This window comes from Drosophila takahashii, unplaced genomic scaffold (genome assembly GCF_030179915.1).
Source record: "Drosophila takahashii strain IR98-3 E-12201 unplaced genomic scaffold, DtakHiC1v2 scaffold_182, whole genome shotgun sequence".
In the NCBI taxonomy this organism is placed as follows: Eukaryota; Metazoa; Arthropoda; class Insecta; order Diptera; family Drosophilidae; genus Drosophila; species Drosophila takahashii.
This window is the reverse complement of record NW_027221680.1, coordinates 23,396-40,680: the sequence shown is the minus strand read 5'-3', so window position 1 is coordinate 40,680 and position 17,285 is coordinate 23,396. Positions and strand designations below refer to the sequence as shown.

General features: G+C 32.9%; 4 non-coding genes across 4 annotated transcripts; all 4 read left to right on the top strand.

Moving 5' to 3' along the window:
• The first annotated feature begins 2,164 nt into the window (after positions 1 to 2,164).
• On the top strand, positions 2,165 to 4,159 carry LOC138914345 (small subunit ribosomal RNA). Its single transcript, XR_011420201.1, has one exon. It is a non-coding gene; the product is annotated as a small subunit ribosomal RNA (ribosomal RNA).
• A 623-nt stretch (positions 4,160 to 4,782) lies between these two features.
• LOC138914350 (5.8S ribosomal RNA) lies at positions 4,783 to 4,961 on the top strand. The gene has a single exon (XR_011420206.1). It is a non-coding gene; the product is annotated as a 5.8S ribosomal RNA (ribosomal RNA).
• Positions 4,962 to 5,359: 398 nt separating this feature from the next.
• LOC138914348 (large subunit ribosomal RNA) lies at positions 5,360 to 9,316 on the top strand. Its single transcript, XR_011420204.1, has one exon. It is a non-coding gene; the product is annotated as a large subunit ribosomal RNA (ribosomal RNA).
• Positions 9,317 to 14,947: 5,631 nt separating this feature from the next.
• Positions 14,948 to 16,942, top strand: LOC138914352 (small subunit ribosomal RNA). Its single transcript, XR_011420208.1, has one exon. It is a non-coding gene; the product is annotated as a small subunit ribosomal RNA (ribosomal RNA).
• Positions 16,943 to 17,285: the final 343 nt, after the last annotated feature.

The following is a 17,285-nucleotide window of genomic DNA, read 5'->3' as shown; positions in this document are numbered from 1 at the left end:
AAATAAAAGAAATTACTTGAATATGGAAATAAAAGAAGTTATATTGATATGGAAGAAAATAATGAGTCATATAGATATGTTGGCATCAGTACGAAATATGCCCAATTTACATACACCGGGGCCGCAGTACGAAAAATACCCAATATTTAGACGTCGTGGCCAAAAACATATATAGGGAGGCAGTGCTCGCCGACCGGCCGTATTGTTCAAAATTTATGTTTATCATATTATTTTGGCAATGCTATATATAAATGATATCTTATACATATAATTCAATTATAGCGATATGGAAATACCATATTATATGTATAAAGAAAAAAAATGTATAATAAAATATACATTGACATACAAATATGGCTAGTTGTATGGATATGCCGTATTCATTATATGGATACGGCATATAGATTATATAAATATGACCAAAAAATATTTTATATTGATATGGCAAATAAAGAAATTACTTGAATATGGAAATAAAAGAAGTTATATTGATATGGAAGAAAATAATGAGTCATATAGATATGTTGGCATCAGTACGAAATATGCCCAATTTACATACACCGGGGCCGCAGTACGAAAAATACCCAATATTTAGACGTCGTGGCCAAAAACATATATAGGGAGGCAGTGCTCGCCGACCGGCCGTATTGTTCAAAATTTATGTTTATCATATTATTTTGGCAATGCTATATATAAATGATATCTTATACATATAATTCAATTATAGCGATATGGAAATACCATATTATATGTATAAAGAAAAAAAAATGTATAATAAAATATACATTGACATACAAATATGGCTAGTTGTATGGATATGCCGTATTCATTATATGGATACGGCATATAGATTATATGGATATGACCAAAAATAATTCATAAAGAAATTATATGAATATGGCAGAAATAATTGGTTATATAATATGATCAAATAATACTTTATATAAAAAAGTGAATATCTTTGGTTGGGTGGCAAAGAGAATTAAATATGCCCGATATATAGACGTCGTGGCCAAAAACTACTATAGGGTGAAGTGCTTGTCTGTTGGTCTATATATATACATATAATATTTTATGCGTACACATTATTATTATAGATAGTTAATATCTATCGTATGGGTGGCAAACGGAATTAAATAATTTCGATATTTAGACGTCGTGGCCAAAAACTACTATAGGATGGTCAGTGGTTGTCCACCAATTAATTATTGAACAAACCATATGAATATCATATGCTGTTGTCAATATAATGTATATCAATAATAATAAAAATAAGGATGGTACAGTAAGTAGTCCATCTACTATTGAACAAAATATATTATAATATATACTTTTGTTATCAATAGAACAACATATATTAAAATCAAAATATTATCCGTATAAATTTGTTTCTTAAATGAAATTAAGACTTGGCTACGCGGTTAATATTATAAACCCATGATAATAAGGTGAAACAGAGGTCAAGTTTCTATTATATATAGAATAACAAATTGTTTCCGACTTTTATCGTTAATCTTTGGTGGCAGGTATATATGATAATTTATATTAAATTATTATATCCCCTGTCGTTTGGGCACAGAGTATCGCTTGCCGGTACAATGTGTTTACAAAAAGCATTATAATAAAATATAATTGCAATATTAGTGATCAAAATAATTTCATATGCGCTCGGTTTTATATCATATATTACCAGAGAGTTATATGGAAAAGATAAATTTTAAATTTATCATCAAAATGCAAATGATTTAACTCAATATTTATATTGGTTAAACAAAAATTGTACATGTGTGGATACAATAATTATGTATGTTGAACAAAAATGATATTTTAGAATGAAATATGTATATATAATATAATAAAAACTTATAGAAAGAACAATATATATTGAAAATTGTGTTATAAAAAAGTTGTACTTTTTCTTTAACATCAATTATAAACTTGTTATATTAGTGGCGAAACAAGTAAAAATTAAAGAACGTATACGAATGCCATATAAAAATGGCCGTATTCGAATTAAAATAGAATTATTTAACAAAGCAAAAAAAAATATTGAATTAAAATCAATATTTAAAAAACCGAACATATAAAATGGAAATAAAATCTATTATATTTATATTACTAATTTCTATTCAAAAAATATGAATGAAATATGAACGAAAACATTATTCTGGTTGATCCTGCCAGTAGTTATATGCTTGTCTCAAAGATTAAGCCATGCATGTCTAAGTACACACGAATTAAAAGTGAAACCGCAAAAGGCTCATTATATCAGTTATGGTTCCTTAGATCGTTAACAGTTACTTGGATAACTGTGGTAATTCTAGAGCTAATACATGCAATTAAAACATGAACCTTATGGGACATGTGCTTTTATTAGGCTAAAACCAAGCGATCGCAAGATCGTTATATTGGTTGAACTCTAGATAACATGCAGATCGTATGGTCTTGTACCGACGACAGATCTTTCAAATGTCTGCCCTATCAACTTTTGATGGTAGTATCTAGGACTACCATGGTTGCAACGGGTAACGGGGAATCAGGGTTCGATTCCGGAGAGGGAGCCTGAGAAACGGCTACCACATCTAAGGAAGGCAGCAGGCGCGTAAATTACCCACTCCCAGCTCGGGGAGGTAGTGACGAAAAATAACAATACAGGACTCATATCCGAGGCCCTGTAATTGGAATGAGTACACTTTAAATCCTTTAACAAGGACCAATTGGAGGGCAAGTCTGGTGCCAGCAGCCGCGGTAATTCCAGCTCCAATAGCGTATATTAAAGTTGTTGCGGTTAAAACGTTCGTAGTTGAACTTGTGCTTCATACGGGTAGTACAACTTACAATTGTGGTTAGTACTATACCTTTATGTATGTAAGCGTATTACCGGTGGAGTTCTTATATGTGTTTAAATACTTGTATTTTTTCATATGTTCCTCCTATTTAAAAACCTGCATTAGTGCTCTTAAACGAGTGTTATTGTGGGCCGGTACAATTACTTTGAACAAATTAGAGTGCTTAAAGCAGGCTTCAAATGCCTGAATATTCTGTGCATGGGATAATGAAATAAGACCTCTGTTCTGCTTTCATTGGTTTTCAGATCAAGAGGTAATGATTAATAGAAGCAGTTTGGGGGCATTAGTATTACGACGCGAGAGGTGAAATTCTTGGACCGTCGTAAGACTAACTTAAGCGAAAGCATTTGCCAAAGATGTTTTCATTAATCAAGAACGAAAGTTAGAGGTTCGAAGGCGATCAGATACCGCCCTAGTTCTAACCATAAACGATGCCAGCTAGCAATTGGGTGTAGCTACTTTTATGGCTCTCTCAGTCGCTTACCCGGAAACCAAAGCTTTTGGGCTCCGGGGGAAGTATGGTTGCAAAGCTGAAACTTAAAGGAATTGACGGAAGGGCACCACCAGGAGTGGAGCCTGCGGCTTAATTTGACTCAACACGGGAAAACTTACCAGGTCCGAACATAAGTGTGTAAGACAGATTGATAGCTCTTTCTCGAATCTATGGGTGGTGGTGCATGGCCGTTCTTAGTTCGTGGAGTGATTTGTCTGGTTAATTCCGATAACGAACGAGACTCAAATATATTAAATAGATATCTTCAGGATTATGGTGTTGAAGCTTATATAGCCTTCATTCATGGTGGCAGTAAAATGTTTATTGTGTTTGAATGTGTTTATATAAGTGGAGCCGTACCTGTTGGTTTGTCCCATTATAAGGACACTAGCTTCTTAAATGGACAAATTGCGTCTAGCAATAATGAGATTGAGCAATAACAGGTCTGTGATGCCCTTAGATGTCCTGGGCTGCACGCGCGCTACAATGAAAGTATCAACGTGTATTTCCTAGACCGAGAGGTCCGGGTAAACCGCTGAACCACTTTCATGCTTGGGATTGTGAACTGAAACTGTTCACATGAACTTGGAATTCCCAGTAAGTGTGAGTCATTAACTCGCATTGATTACGTCCCTGCCCTTTGTACACACCGCCCGTCGCTACTACCGATTGAATTATTTAGTGAGGTCTCCGGACGTGATCACTGTGACGCCTTGTGTGTTACGGTTGTTTCGCAAAAGTTGACCGAACTTGATTATTTAGAGGAAGTAAAAGTCGTAACAAGGTTTCCGTAGGTGAACCTGCGGAAGGATCATTATTGTATAATATCCTTACCGTTAATAAAAAAATTTGTTAATACAAATTTAATACAAATTACCAATATATATATATATATACATAATAATTATAATAATAATTATAGCAAAAATATGATCTTAAAAGTAAAAGATCAAATAAATTTCGAACAAGCAAATCGAAATATTGTAATAATATAATATTATTACAAATAAATTAAATAGAAACAAACATAAAATTCGAACAAGCAAATCGAATTATTAATATAATAAAATATATTTTATATATTTATTATAAACTTTTGTGTGTATATGGACCATAATATACACGCGTTGCGAGATGTATTGGCCAACTAATTTGATGATGATCATACATTGGATAATGCAACAACCTAAAATATACAATGTTGTACCTGGTTTCAGGTTAATGTTTTATATAAAATTATCAATATATATTAACAAACAAATGCCATTACAAATAATACTTTGATATATATTGTTTATATAAAACTAAGACATTTCGCAGCATTTATTTTAGGTATATAAATACATTTATTGAAGGAATTGATATATGCCAGTAAAATGGTGTATTTTTAATTTCTTTCAATAAAAACATATTTGACCAAATTTAAAACCAATATTATAAAACTCTAAGCGGTGGATCACTCGGCTCATGGGTCGATGAAGAACGCAGCAAACTGTGCGTCATCGTGTGAACTGCAGGACACATGAACATCGACATTTTGAACGCATATCGCAGTCCATGCTGTTATGTACTTTAATTAATTTTATAGTGCTGCTTGGACTACATATGGTTGAGGGTTGTAAGACTATGCTAATTAAGTTGTTTATACAAATTTTATAATAAAATTTTATAAGCATATGGTATATTATTGGATAAAAATAATTTAATTATTTTATTCATAATATTAACAAATATATGAAAAACATTATCTCACAATAGTAATTAAACTTTGAGAAAAACGAAGAGGAATATTTTCTTTTTCAATCAAATAATACTGAGAAATGTCTAGCATAAAATATTATCTAGAATTGTCTCTTATTAATGATTTGAAATATGAAAAACGTTGACAATATTATTATTCTTCGTTAATTCGTTACAAATAAATGCCATTAATATATATATACGTCAGCTTTAAACGAATTTAATAAAATGTTTTATCATTATATATAAAGAATTAATTGCAAATAAAAGTTATATACAACCTCAACTCATATGGGACTACCCCCTGAATTTAAGCATATTAATTAGGGGAGGAAAAGAAACTAACAAGGATTTTCTTAGTAGCGGCGAGCGAAAAGAAATCAGTTCAGCACTAAGTCACTTTGTCTATATGGCAAATGTGAGATGCAGTGTATGGAGCGTCAATATTCTAGTATGAGAAATTAACGATTTAAGTCCTTCTTAAATGAGGCCATTTACCCATAGAGGGTGCCAGGCCCGTATAACGTTAATGATTACTAGATGATGTTTCCAAAGAGTCGTGTTGCTTGATAGTGCAGCACTAAGTGGGTGGTAAACTCCATCTAAAACTAAATATAACCATGAGACCGATAGTAAACAAGTACCGTGAGGGAAAGTTGAAAAGAACTCTGAATAGAGAGTTAAACAGTACGTGAAACTGCTTAGAGGTTAAGCCCGATGAACCTGAATATCCGTTATGGAAAATTCATCATTAAAATTGTAATATTTAAACAATATTATGATAATAGTGTGCATTTTTTCCATATAAGGACATTGTAATCTATTAGCATACCAAATTTATCATAAAATATAACTTATAGTTTATTCAAATTAAATTGCTTGCATTTTAACACAGAATAAATGTTATTAATTTGATAAAGTGCTGATAGATTTATATGAATACAGTGCGTTAATTTTTCGGAATTATATAATGGCATGATTATCATTGATTTTTGTGTTTATTATATGCACTTGTAGGATTAACAATGCGAAAGATTCAGGATACCTTCGGGACCCGTCTTGAAACACGGACCAAGGAGTCTAACATATGTGCAAGTTATTGGGATATAAACCTAATAGCGTAATTAACTTGACTAATAATGGGATTAGTTTTTTAACTATTTATAGCTAATTAACACAATCCCGGGGCGTTCTATATAGTTATGTATAATGATATTTATATTATTTATGCCTCTAACTGGAACGTACCTTGAGCATATATGCTGTGACCCGAAAGATGGTGAACTATACTTGATCAGGTTGAAGTCAGGGGAAACCCTGATGGAAGACCGAAACAGTTCTGACGTGCAAATCGATTGTCAGAATTGAGTATAGGGGCGAAAGACCAATCGAACCATCTAGTAGCTGGTTCCTTCCGAAGTTTCCCTCAGGATAGCTGGTGCATTTTAATATTATATAAAATAATCTTATCTGGTAAAGCGAATGATTAGAGGCCTTAGGGTCGAAACGATCTTAACCTATTCTCAAACTTTAAATGGGTAAGAACCTTAACTTTCTTGATATGAAGTTTAAGGTTATGATATAATGTGCCCAGTGGGCCACTTTTGGTAAGCAGAACTGGCGCTGTGGGATGAACCAAACGTAATGTTACGGTGCCCAAATTAACAACTCATGCAGATACCATGAAAGGCGTTGGTTGCTTAAAACAGCAGGACGGTGATCATGGAAGTCGAAATCCGCTAAGGAGTGTGTAACAACTCACCTGCCGAAGCAACTAGCCCTTAAAATGGATGGCGCTTAAGTTGTATACCTATACATTACCGCTAAAGTAGATGATTTATATTACTTGTGATATAAATTTTGAAACTTTAGTGAGTAGGAAGGTACAATGGTATGCGTAGAAGTGTTTGGCGTAAGCCTGCATGGAGCTGCCATTGGTACAGATCTTGGTGGTAGTAGCAAATAATCGAATGAGACCTTGGAGGACTGAAGTGGAGAAGGGTTTCGTGTGAACAGTGGTTGATCACGAGTTAGTCGGTCCTAAGTTCAAGGCGAAAGCCGAAAATTTTCAAGTAAAACCAAAAACGCAATATATACAAATCAAGCTAATATAATATACTTGAATAATTTTGAACGAAAGGGAATACGGTTCCAATTCCGTAACCTGTTGAGTATCCGTTTGTTATTAAATATGGGCCTCGTGCTCATCCTGGCAACAGGAACGACCATAAAGAAGCCGTCGAGAGATATCGGAAGAGTTTTCTTTTCTGTTTTATAGCCGTACTACCATGGAAGTCTTTCGCAGAGAGATATGGTAGATGGGCTAGAAGAGCATGACATATACTGTTGTGTCGATATTTTCTCCTCGGACCTTGAAAATTTATGGTGGGGACACGCAAACTTCTCAACAGGCCGTACCAATATCCGCAGCTGGTCTCCAAGGTGAAGAGTCTCTAGTCGATAGAATAATGTAGGTAAGGGAAGTCGGCAAATTAGATCCGTAACTTCGGGATAAGGATTGGCTCTGAAGATTGAGATAGTCGGGCTTGATTGGGAAACAATAACATGGTTTATGTGCTCGTTCTGGGTAAATAGAGTTTCTAGCATTTATGTTAGTTACTTGTTCCCCGGATAGTTAGTTACGTAGCCAATTGTGGAACTTTCTTGCTAAAATTTTTAAGAATACTAATTGGGTCAAACCAATTAGTTCTTATTAATTATAACGATTATCAATTAACAATCAATTCAGAACTGGCACGGACTTGGGGAATCCGACTGTCTAATTAAAACAAAGCATTGTGATGGCCCTAGCGGGTGTTGACACAATGTGATTTCTGCCCAGTGCTCTGAATGTCAAAGTGAAGAAATTCAAGTAAGCGCGGGTCAACGGCGGGAGTAACTATGACTCTCTTAAGGTAGCCAAATGCCTCGTCATCTAATTAGTGACGCGCATGAATGGATTAACGAGATTCCTACTGTCCCTATCTACTATCTAGCGAAACCACAGCCAAGGGAACGGGCTTGGAATAATTAGCGGGGAAAGAAGACCCTTTTGAGCTTGACTCTAATCTGGCAGTGTAAGGAGACATAAGAGGTGTAGAATAAGTGGGAGATATTAGACTTCGGTTTGGTATCGTCAATGAAATACCACTACTCTTATTGTTTCCTTACTTACTTGATTAAATGGAACGTGTATCATTTCCTAGCCATTATACGGATATATTTATTATATCTTATGGTATTGGGTTTTGATGCAAGCTTCTTGATCAAAGTATCACGAGTTTGTTATATAATCGCAAACAAATTCTTTAATAAAACGGTGCATTTATGTATTTTTGATTTGAAAATTTGGTATAACTCCAATTACTCAGGTATGATCCAATTCAAGGACATTGCCAGGTAGGGAGTTTGACTGGGGCGGTACATCTCTCAAATAATAACGGAGGTGTCCCAAGGCCAGCTCAGTGCGGACAGAAACCACACATAGAGCAAAAGGGCAAATGCTGACTTGATCTCGGTGTTCAGTACACACAGGGACAGCAAAAGCTCGGCCTATCGATCCTTTTGGTTTAAAGAGTTTTTAACAAGAGGTGTCAGAAAAGTTACCATAGGGATAACTGGCTTGTGGCGGCCAAGCGTTCATAGCGACGTCGCTTTTTGATCCTTCGATGTCGGCTCTTCCTATCATTGTGAAGCAAAATTCACCAAGCGTTGGATTGTTCACCCATGCAAGGGAACGTGAGCTGGGTTTAGACCGTCGTGAGACAGGTTAGTTTTACCCTACTAATGACAAAACGTTGTTGCGACAGCATTCCTGCGTAGTACGAGAGGAACCGCAGGTACGGACCAATGGCACAATACTTGTTCGAGCGAACAGTGGTATGACGCTACGTCCGTTGGATTATGCCTGAACGCCTCTAAGGTCGTATCCGTGCTGGACTGCAATGATAAATAAGGGGCAATTTGCATTGTATGGCTTCTAAACCATTTAAAGTTTATAATTTACTTTATAAACGACAATGGATGTGATGCCAATGTAATTTGTAACATAGTAAATTGGGAGGATCTTCGATCACCTGATGCCGCGCTAGTTACATATAAAAGCATTATTTAATACAATGACAAAGCCTAGAATCAATTGTAAACGACTTTTGTAACAGGCAAGGTGTTGTAAGTGGTTGAGCAGCTGCCATACTGCGATCCACTGAAGCTTATCCTTTGCTTGATGATTCGATAATAAACATAAATTTAATTGTGTTTATTTTGTTTGGCTTTTTTAAGTCAGAATATATATATATATAAAATATATATATATAAAATAATAATTATATTTAAATAAATTTTATTTAAATATATTTAACAATGGTAGCCATATGTATCGTCATCCTATTAGTGACGCGTATAAAAATATTCTAAGTCCGAACATGCAAATAAGAGACATATGCAAGTATATGTACTTCTTAAGGTAGCCAACTGAATCGTCATCCTATTAGTGACGTGTATACAAATATTCTAAGTCCGAACATACAAGTAAGAGACATATGCAAGTATATGTACCTCTTAAGGTAGCCAACTGAATCGTCATCCTATTAGTGACGTGTATAAAAATATTCTAAGTCCGAACATACAAGTAAGAGACATATGCAAGTATATGTACCTCTTAAGGTAGCCAACTGAATCGTCATCCTATTAGTGACGTGTATAAAAATATTCTAAGTCCGAACATACAAGTAAGAGACATATGCAAGTATATGTACCTCTTAAGGTAGCCAACTGAATCGTCATCCTATTAGTGACGCGTATAAAAATATTCTAAGTCCGAACATGCAAATAAGAGACATATGCAAGTATATGTACCTCTTAAGGTAGCCAACTGAATCGTCATCCTATTAGTGACGTGTATAAAAATATTCTAAGTCCGAACATACAAGTAAGAGACATATGCAAGTATATGTACCTCTTAAGGTAGCCAACTGAATCGTCATCCTATTAGTGACGTGTATAAAAATATTCTAAGTCCGAACATACAAGTAAGAGACATATGCAAGTATATGTACCTCTTAAGGTAGCCAACTGAATCGTCATCCTATTAGTGACGTGTATAAAAATATTCCAAGTCCAAACATGAGTTATATGGATATGAAAATAATATTAAGTTCTAGTATGGATATGAAAAAAAATGAGTTATATGGATATGGGAAAAATAACAAGTTCTAGTATGGATATGAAAAAAATGAGTTATGTGGATATGGGAAAAATAATAAGTTCTAGTATGGATATGAAAAAAAAATGAGTTATATGGATATGGAAAAGAATACAGAGTTCTAGTATGGATATGGAAAAATGAGTTATATGAATATGGGAAAAATGATAAGTTCTAGTATGGATATGAAAAAATATTGAGTTATATGGATATTAAAGAAATAATAAGTTCTAGTATGGATATGGAATAAAATGAGTTATATAGATATGGCAAAAAATTTAATGTTCTAGTATGGATATGAAAAAAATTAGTTATATGAATATGGGAAAATTTATAAGTTCTAGTATGGATATGGGAAAAATAATAAGTTCTAGTATGGATATAAAAAAATATTGAGTTATATGGATATTAAAGAAATAATAAGTTCTAGTATGGATATGGAAAAAAATTAGTTATATTGATATGCTAAATAATGAGTTATATGCATATGGGAAAAATACTAAGTTGTAGTATGGATATGGGAAGAATACTGAGTTCTAGTATGGATATGGGAAAAATAATCAGTTCTAGTATGGATATGAAAAAATATTGAGTTTTATGGATATTGAAGAGATAATAAGCTCTAGTATGGATATGGAAAAAATTAATTATATTGTAATAGTAAATAATAAGTTATATGGATATAGGAAGAAAATTAGGTTCTAGTATGGATATGAAAAAAATTAGTTCTATGGATATGGGAAAAATAAAAAGTTCTGGTATGGATATGGAAAAATATTAAGTTATATGGATATTAAAGAAATAATAAGTTCTAGTATGGATATGGAATAAAATGAGTTATATAGATATGGCAAAAATATAATGTTCTAGTATGGATATGAAAAAAATTAGTTATATGAATATGGGAAAATTTATAAGTTCTAGTATGGATATGGGAAAAAGAATAAGTTCTAGTATGGATATGAAAAAATATTGAGTTATATGAATATTAAAGAAATAATAAGTTCTAGTATGAATATGGAAAAATATTATTTATATTGATATGGTAAATAATGATTTATATGGATATGGGATAAATACTAAATTCTAGTGTGGATATGGAAAAAACGAGTTATATGGATATGGGAAAAATAATAAGTTCAAGTATGGATATGGAAAAAAATTAGTTTAATAGTTATAGGTATGGAAAAAAATTAATTATATAGATATAGAACAAAAAATAAGTTATATGGATATGGTGGCATCAGTACGAAATATGCCCAATTTACATACACCGGAGCCGCAGTACGATAAATACCCAATATTTAGACGTCGTGGCCAAAAACATATATAGGGAGGCAGTGCTCGCCGACCGGTTGTATTGTTCAAAATTTATGTTTTTCATATTATTTTGGCAATGCTATATATAAATGATATCTTATACATATAATTCAATTATAGCGATATGGAAATACCATATTATATGTATAAAGAAAAAAAATGTATAATAAAATATACATTGACATACAAATATGGCTAGTTGTATGGATATGCCGTATTCATTATATGGATACGGCATATAGATTATATAAATATGACCAAAAAATATTTTATATTGATATGGCAAATAAAGAAATTACTTGAATATGGAAATAAAAGAAGTTATATTGATATGGAAGAAAATAATGAGTCATATAGATATGTTGGCATCAGTACGAAATATGCCCAATTTACATACACCGGGGCCGCAGTACGAAAAATACCCAATATTTAGACGTCGTGGCCAAAAACATATATAGGGAGGCAGTGCTCGCCGACCGGCCGTATTGTTCAAAATTTATGTTTATCATATTATTTTGGCAATGCTATATATAAATGATATCTTATACATATAATTCAATTATAGCGATATGGAAATACCATATTATATGTATAAAGAAAAAAAATGTATAATAAAATATACATTGACATACAAATATGGCTAGTTGTATGGATATGCCGTATTCATTATATGGATACGGCATATAGATTATATAAATATGACCAAAAAATATTTTATATTGATATGGCAAATAAAGAAATTACTTGAATATGGAAATAAAAGAAGTTATATTGATATGGAAGAAAATAATGAGTCATATAGATATGTTGGCATCAGTACGAAATATGCCCAATTTACATACACCGGGGCCGCAGTACGAAAAATACCCAATATTTAGACGTCGTGGCCAAAAACATATATAGGGAGGCAGTGCTCGCCGACCGGCCGTATTGTTCAAAATTTATGTTTATCATATTATTTTGGCAATGCTATATATAAATGATATCTTATACATATAATTCAATTATAGCGATATGGAAATACCATATTATATGTATAAAGAAAAAAAATGTATAATAAAATATACATTGACATACAAATATGGCTAGTTGTATGGATATGCCGTATTCATTATATGGATACGGCATATAGATTATATAAATATGACCAAAAAATATTTTATATTGATATGGCAAATAAAGAAATTACTTGAATATGGAAATAAAAGAAGTTATATTGATATGGAAGAAAATAATGAGTCATATAGATATGTTGGCATCAGTACGAAATATGCCCAATTTACATACACCGGGGCCGCAGTACGAAAAATACCCAATATTTAGACGTCGTGGCCAAAAACATATATAGGGAGGCAGTGCTCGCCGACCGGCCGTATTGTTCAAAATTTATGTTTATCATATTATTTTGGCAATGCTATATATAAATGATATCTTATACATATAATTCAATTATAGCGATATGGAAATACCATATTATATGTATAAAGAAAAAAAATGTATAATAAAATATACATTGACATACAAATATGGCTAGTTGTATGGATATGCCGTATTCATTATATGGATACGGCATATAGATTATATAAATATGACCAAAAAATATTTTATATTGATATGGCAAATAAAGAAATTACTTGAATATGGAAATAAAAGAAGTTATATTGATATGGAAGAAAATAATGAGTCATATAGATATGTTGGCATCAGTACGAAATATGCCCAATTTACATACACCGGGGCCGCAGTACGAAAAATACCCAATATTTAGACGTCGTGGCCAAAAACATATATAGGGAGGCAGTGCTCGCCGACCGGCCGTATTGTTCAAAATTTATGTTTATCATATTATTTTGGCAATGCTATATATAAATGATATCTTATACATATAATTCAATTATAGCGATATGGAAATACCATATTATATGTATAAAGAAAAAAAATGTATAATAAAATATACATTGACATACAAATATGGCTAGTTGTATGGATATGCCGTATTCATTATATGGATACGGCATATAGATTATATGGATATGACCAAAAAATAATTCATAAAGAAATTATATGAATATGGCAGAAATAATTGGTTATATTAATATGATCAAATAATACTTTATATAAAAAAGTGAATATCTTTGGTTGGGTGGCAAAGAGAATTAAATATGCCCGATATATAGACGTCGTGGCCAAAAACTACTATAGGGTGAAGTGCTTGTCTGTTGGTCTATATATATACATATAATATTTTATGCGTACACATTATTATTATAGATAGTTAATATCTATCGTATGGGTGGCAAACGGAATTAAATAATTTCGATATTTAGACGTCGTGGCCAAAAACTACTATAGGATGGTCAGTGGTTGTCCACCAATTAATTATTGAACAAACCATATGAATATCATATGCTGTTGTCAATATAATGTATATCAATAATAATAAAAAATAAGGATGGTACAGTAAGTAGTCCATCTACTATTGAACAAAATATATTATAATATATACTTTTGTTATCAATAGAACAACATATATTAAAATCAAAATATTATCCGTATAAATTTGTTTCTTAAATGAAATTAAGACTTGGCTACGCGGTTAATATTATAAACCCATGATAATAAGGTGAAACAGAGGTCAAGTTTCTATTATATATAGAATAACAAATTGTTTCCGACTTTTATCGTTAATCTTTGGTGGCAGGTATATATGATAATTTATATTAAATTATTATATCCCCTGTCGTTTGGGCACAGAGTATCGCTTGCCGGTACAATGTGTTTACAAAAAGCATTATAATAAAATATAATTGCAATATTAGTGATCAAAATAATTTCATATGCGCTCGGTTTTATATCATATATTACCAGAGAGTTATATGGAAAAGATAAATTTTAAATTTATCATCAAAATGCAAATGATTTAACTCAATATTTATATTGGTTAAACAAAAATTGTACATGTGTGGATACAATAATTATGTATGTTGAACAAAAATGATATTTTAGAATGAAATATGTATATATAATATAATAAAAACTTATAGAAAGAACAATATATATTGAAAATTGTGTTATAAAAAAGTTGTACTTTTTCTTTAACATCAATTATAAACTTGTTATATTAGTGGCGAAACAAGTAAAAATTAAAGAACGTATACGAATGCCATATAAAAATGGCCGTATTCGAATTAAAATAGAATTATTTCACAAAGCAAAAAAAAAATATTGAATTAAAATCAATATTTAAGAAAAACCGAACATATAAAATGGAAATAAAATCTATTATATTTATATTACTAATTTCTATTCAAAAAATATGAATGAAATATGAACGAAAACATTATTCTGGTTGATCCTGCCAGTAGTTATATGCTTGTCTCAAAGATTAAGCCATGCATGTCTAAGTACACACGAATTAAAAGTGAAACCGCAAAAGGCTCATTATATCAGTTATGGTTCCTTAGATCGTTAACAGTTACTTGGATAACTGTGGTAATTCTAGAGCTAATACATGCAATTAAAACATGAACCTTATGGGACATGTGCTTTTATTAGGCTAAAACCAAGCGATCGCAAGATCGTTATATTGGTTGAACTCTAGATAACATGCAGATCGTATGGTCTTGTACCGACGACAGATCTTTCAAATGTCTGCCCTATCAACTTTTGATGGTAGTATCTAGGACTACCATGGTTGCAACGGGTAACGGGGAATCAGGGTTCGATTCCGGAGAGGGAGCCTGAGAAACGGCTACCACATCTAAGGAAGGCAGCAGGCGCGTAAATTACCCACTCCCAGCTCGGGGAGGTAGTGACGAAAAATAACAATACAGGACTCATATCCGAGGCCCTGTAATTGGAATGAGTACACTTTAAATCCTTTAACAAGGACCAATTGGAGGGCAAGTCTGGTGCCAGCAGCCGCGGTAATTCCAGCTCCAATAGCGTATATTAAAGTTGTTGCGGTTAAAACGTTCGTAGTTGAACTTGTGCTTCATACGGGTAGTACAACTTACAATTGTGGTTAGTACTATACCTTTATGTATGTAAGCGTATTACCGGTGGAGTTCTTATATGTGTTTAAATACTTGTATTTTTTCATATGTTCCTCCTATTTAAAAACCTGCATTAGTGCTCTTAAACGAGTGTTATTGTGGGCCGGTACAATTACTTTGAACAAATTAGAGTGCTTAAAGCAGGCTTCAAATGCCTGAATATTCTGTGCATGGGATAATGAAATAAGACCTCTGTTCTGCTTTCATTGGTTTTCAGATCAAGAGGTAATGATTAATAGAAGCAGTTTGGGGGCATTAGTATTACGACGCGAGAGGTGAAATTCTTGGACCGTCGTAAGACTAACTTAAGCGAAAGCATTTGCCAAAGATGTTTTCATTAATCAAGAACGAAAGTTAGAGGTTCGAAGGCGATCAGATACCGCCCTAGTTCTAACCATAAACGATGCCAGCTAGCAATTGGGTGTAGCTACTTTTATGGCTCTCTCAGTCGCTTCCCGGGAAACCAAAGCTTTTGGGCTCCGGGGGAAGTATGGTTGCAAAGCTGAAACTTAAAGGAATTGACGGAAGGGCACCACCAGGAGTGGAGCCTGCGGCTTAATTTGACTCAACACGGGAAAACTTACCAGGTCCGAACATAAGTGTGTAAGACAGATTGATAGCTCTTTCTCGAATCTATGGGTGGTGGTGCATGGCCGTTCTTAGTTCGTGGAGTGATTTGTCTGGTTAATTCCGATAACGAACGAGACTCAAATATATTAAATAGATATCTTCAGGATTATGGTGTTGAAGCTTATATAGCCTTCATTCATGGTGGCAGTAAAATGTTTATTGTGTTTGAATGTGTTTATATAAGTGGAGCCGTACCTGTTGGTTTGTCCCATTATAAGGACACTAGCTTCTTAAATGGACAAATTGCGTCTAGCAATAATGAGATTGAGCAATAACAGGTCTGTGATGCCCTTAGATGTCCTGGGCTGCACGCGCGCTACAATGAAAGTATCAACGTGTATTTCCTAGACCGAGAGGTCCGGGTAAACCGCTGAACCACTTTCATGCTTGGGATTGTGAACTGAAACTGTTCACATGAACTTGGAATTCCCAGTAAGTGTGAGTCATTAACTCGCATTGATTACGTCCCTGCCCTTTGTACACACCGCCCGTCGCTACTACCGATTGAATTATTTAGTGAGGTCTCCGGACGTGATCACTGTGACGCCTTGTGTGTTACGGTTGTTTCGCAAAAGTTGACCGAACTTGATTATTTAGAGGAAGTAAAAGTCGTAACAAGGTTTCCGTAGGTGAACCTGCGGAAGGATCATTATTGTATAATATCCTTACCGTTAATAAAAAAATTTGTTAATACAAATTTAATACAAATTACCAATATATATATATATATACATAATAATTATAATAATAATTATACCAAAAATATGATCTTAAAAGTAAAAGATCAAATAAATTTCGAACAAGCAAATCGAAATATTGTAATAATATAATATTATTACAAATAAATTAAATAGAAACAAACATAAAATTCGAACAAGCAAATCGAATTATTAATATAATAAAATATATTTTATATATTTATTATAAACTTTTGTGTGTATATGGACCATAATATACACGCGTTGCGAGATGTATTGGCCAACTAATTTGATGAT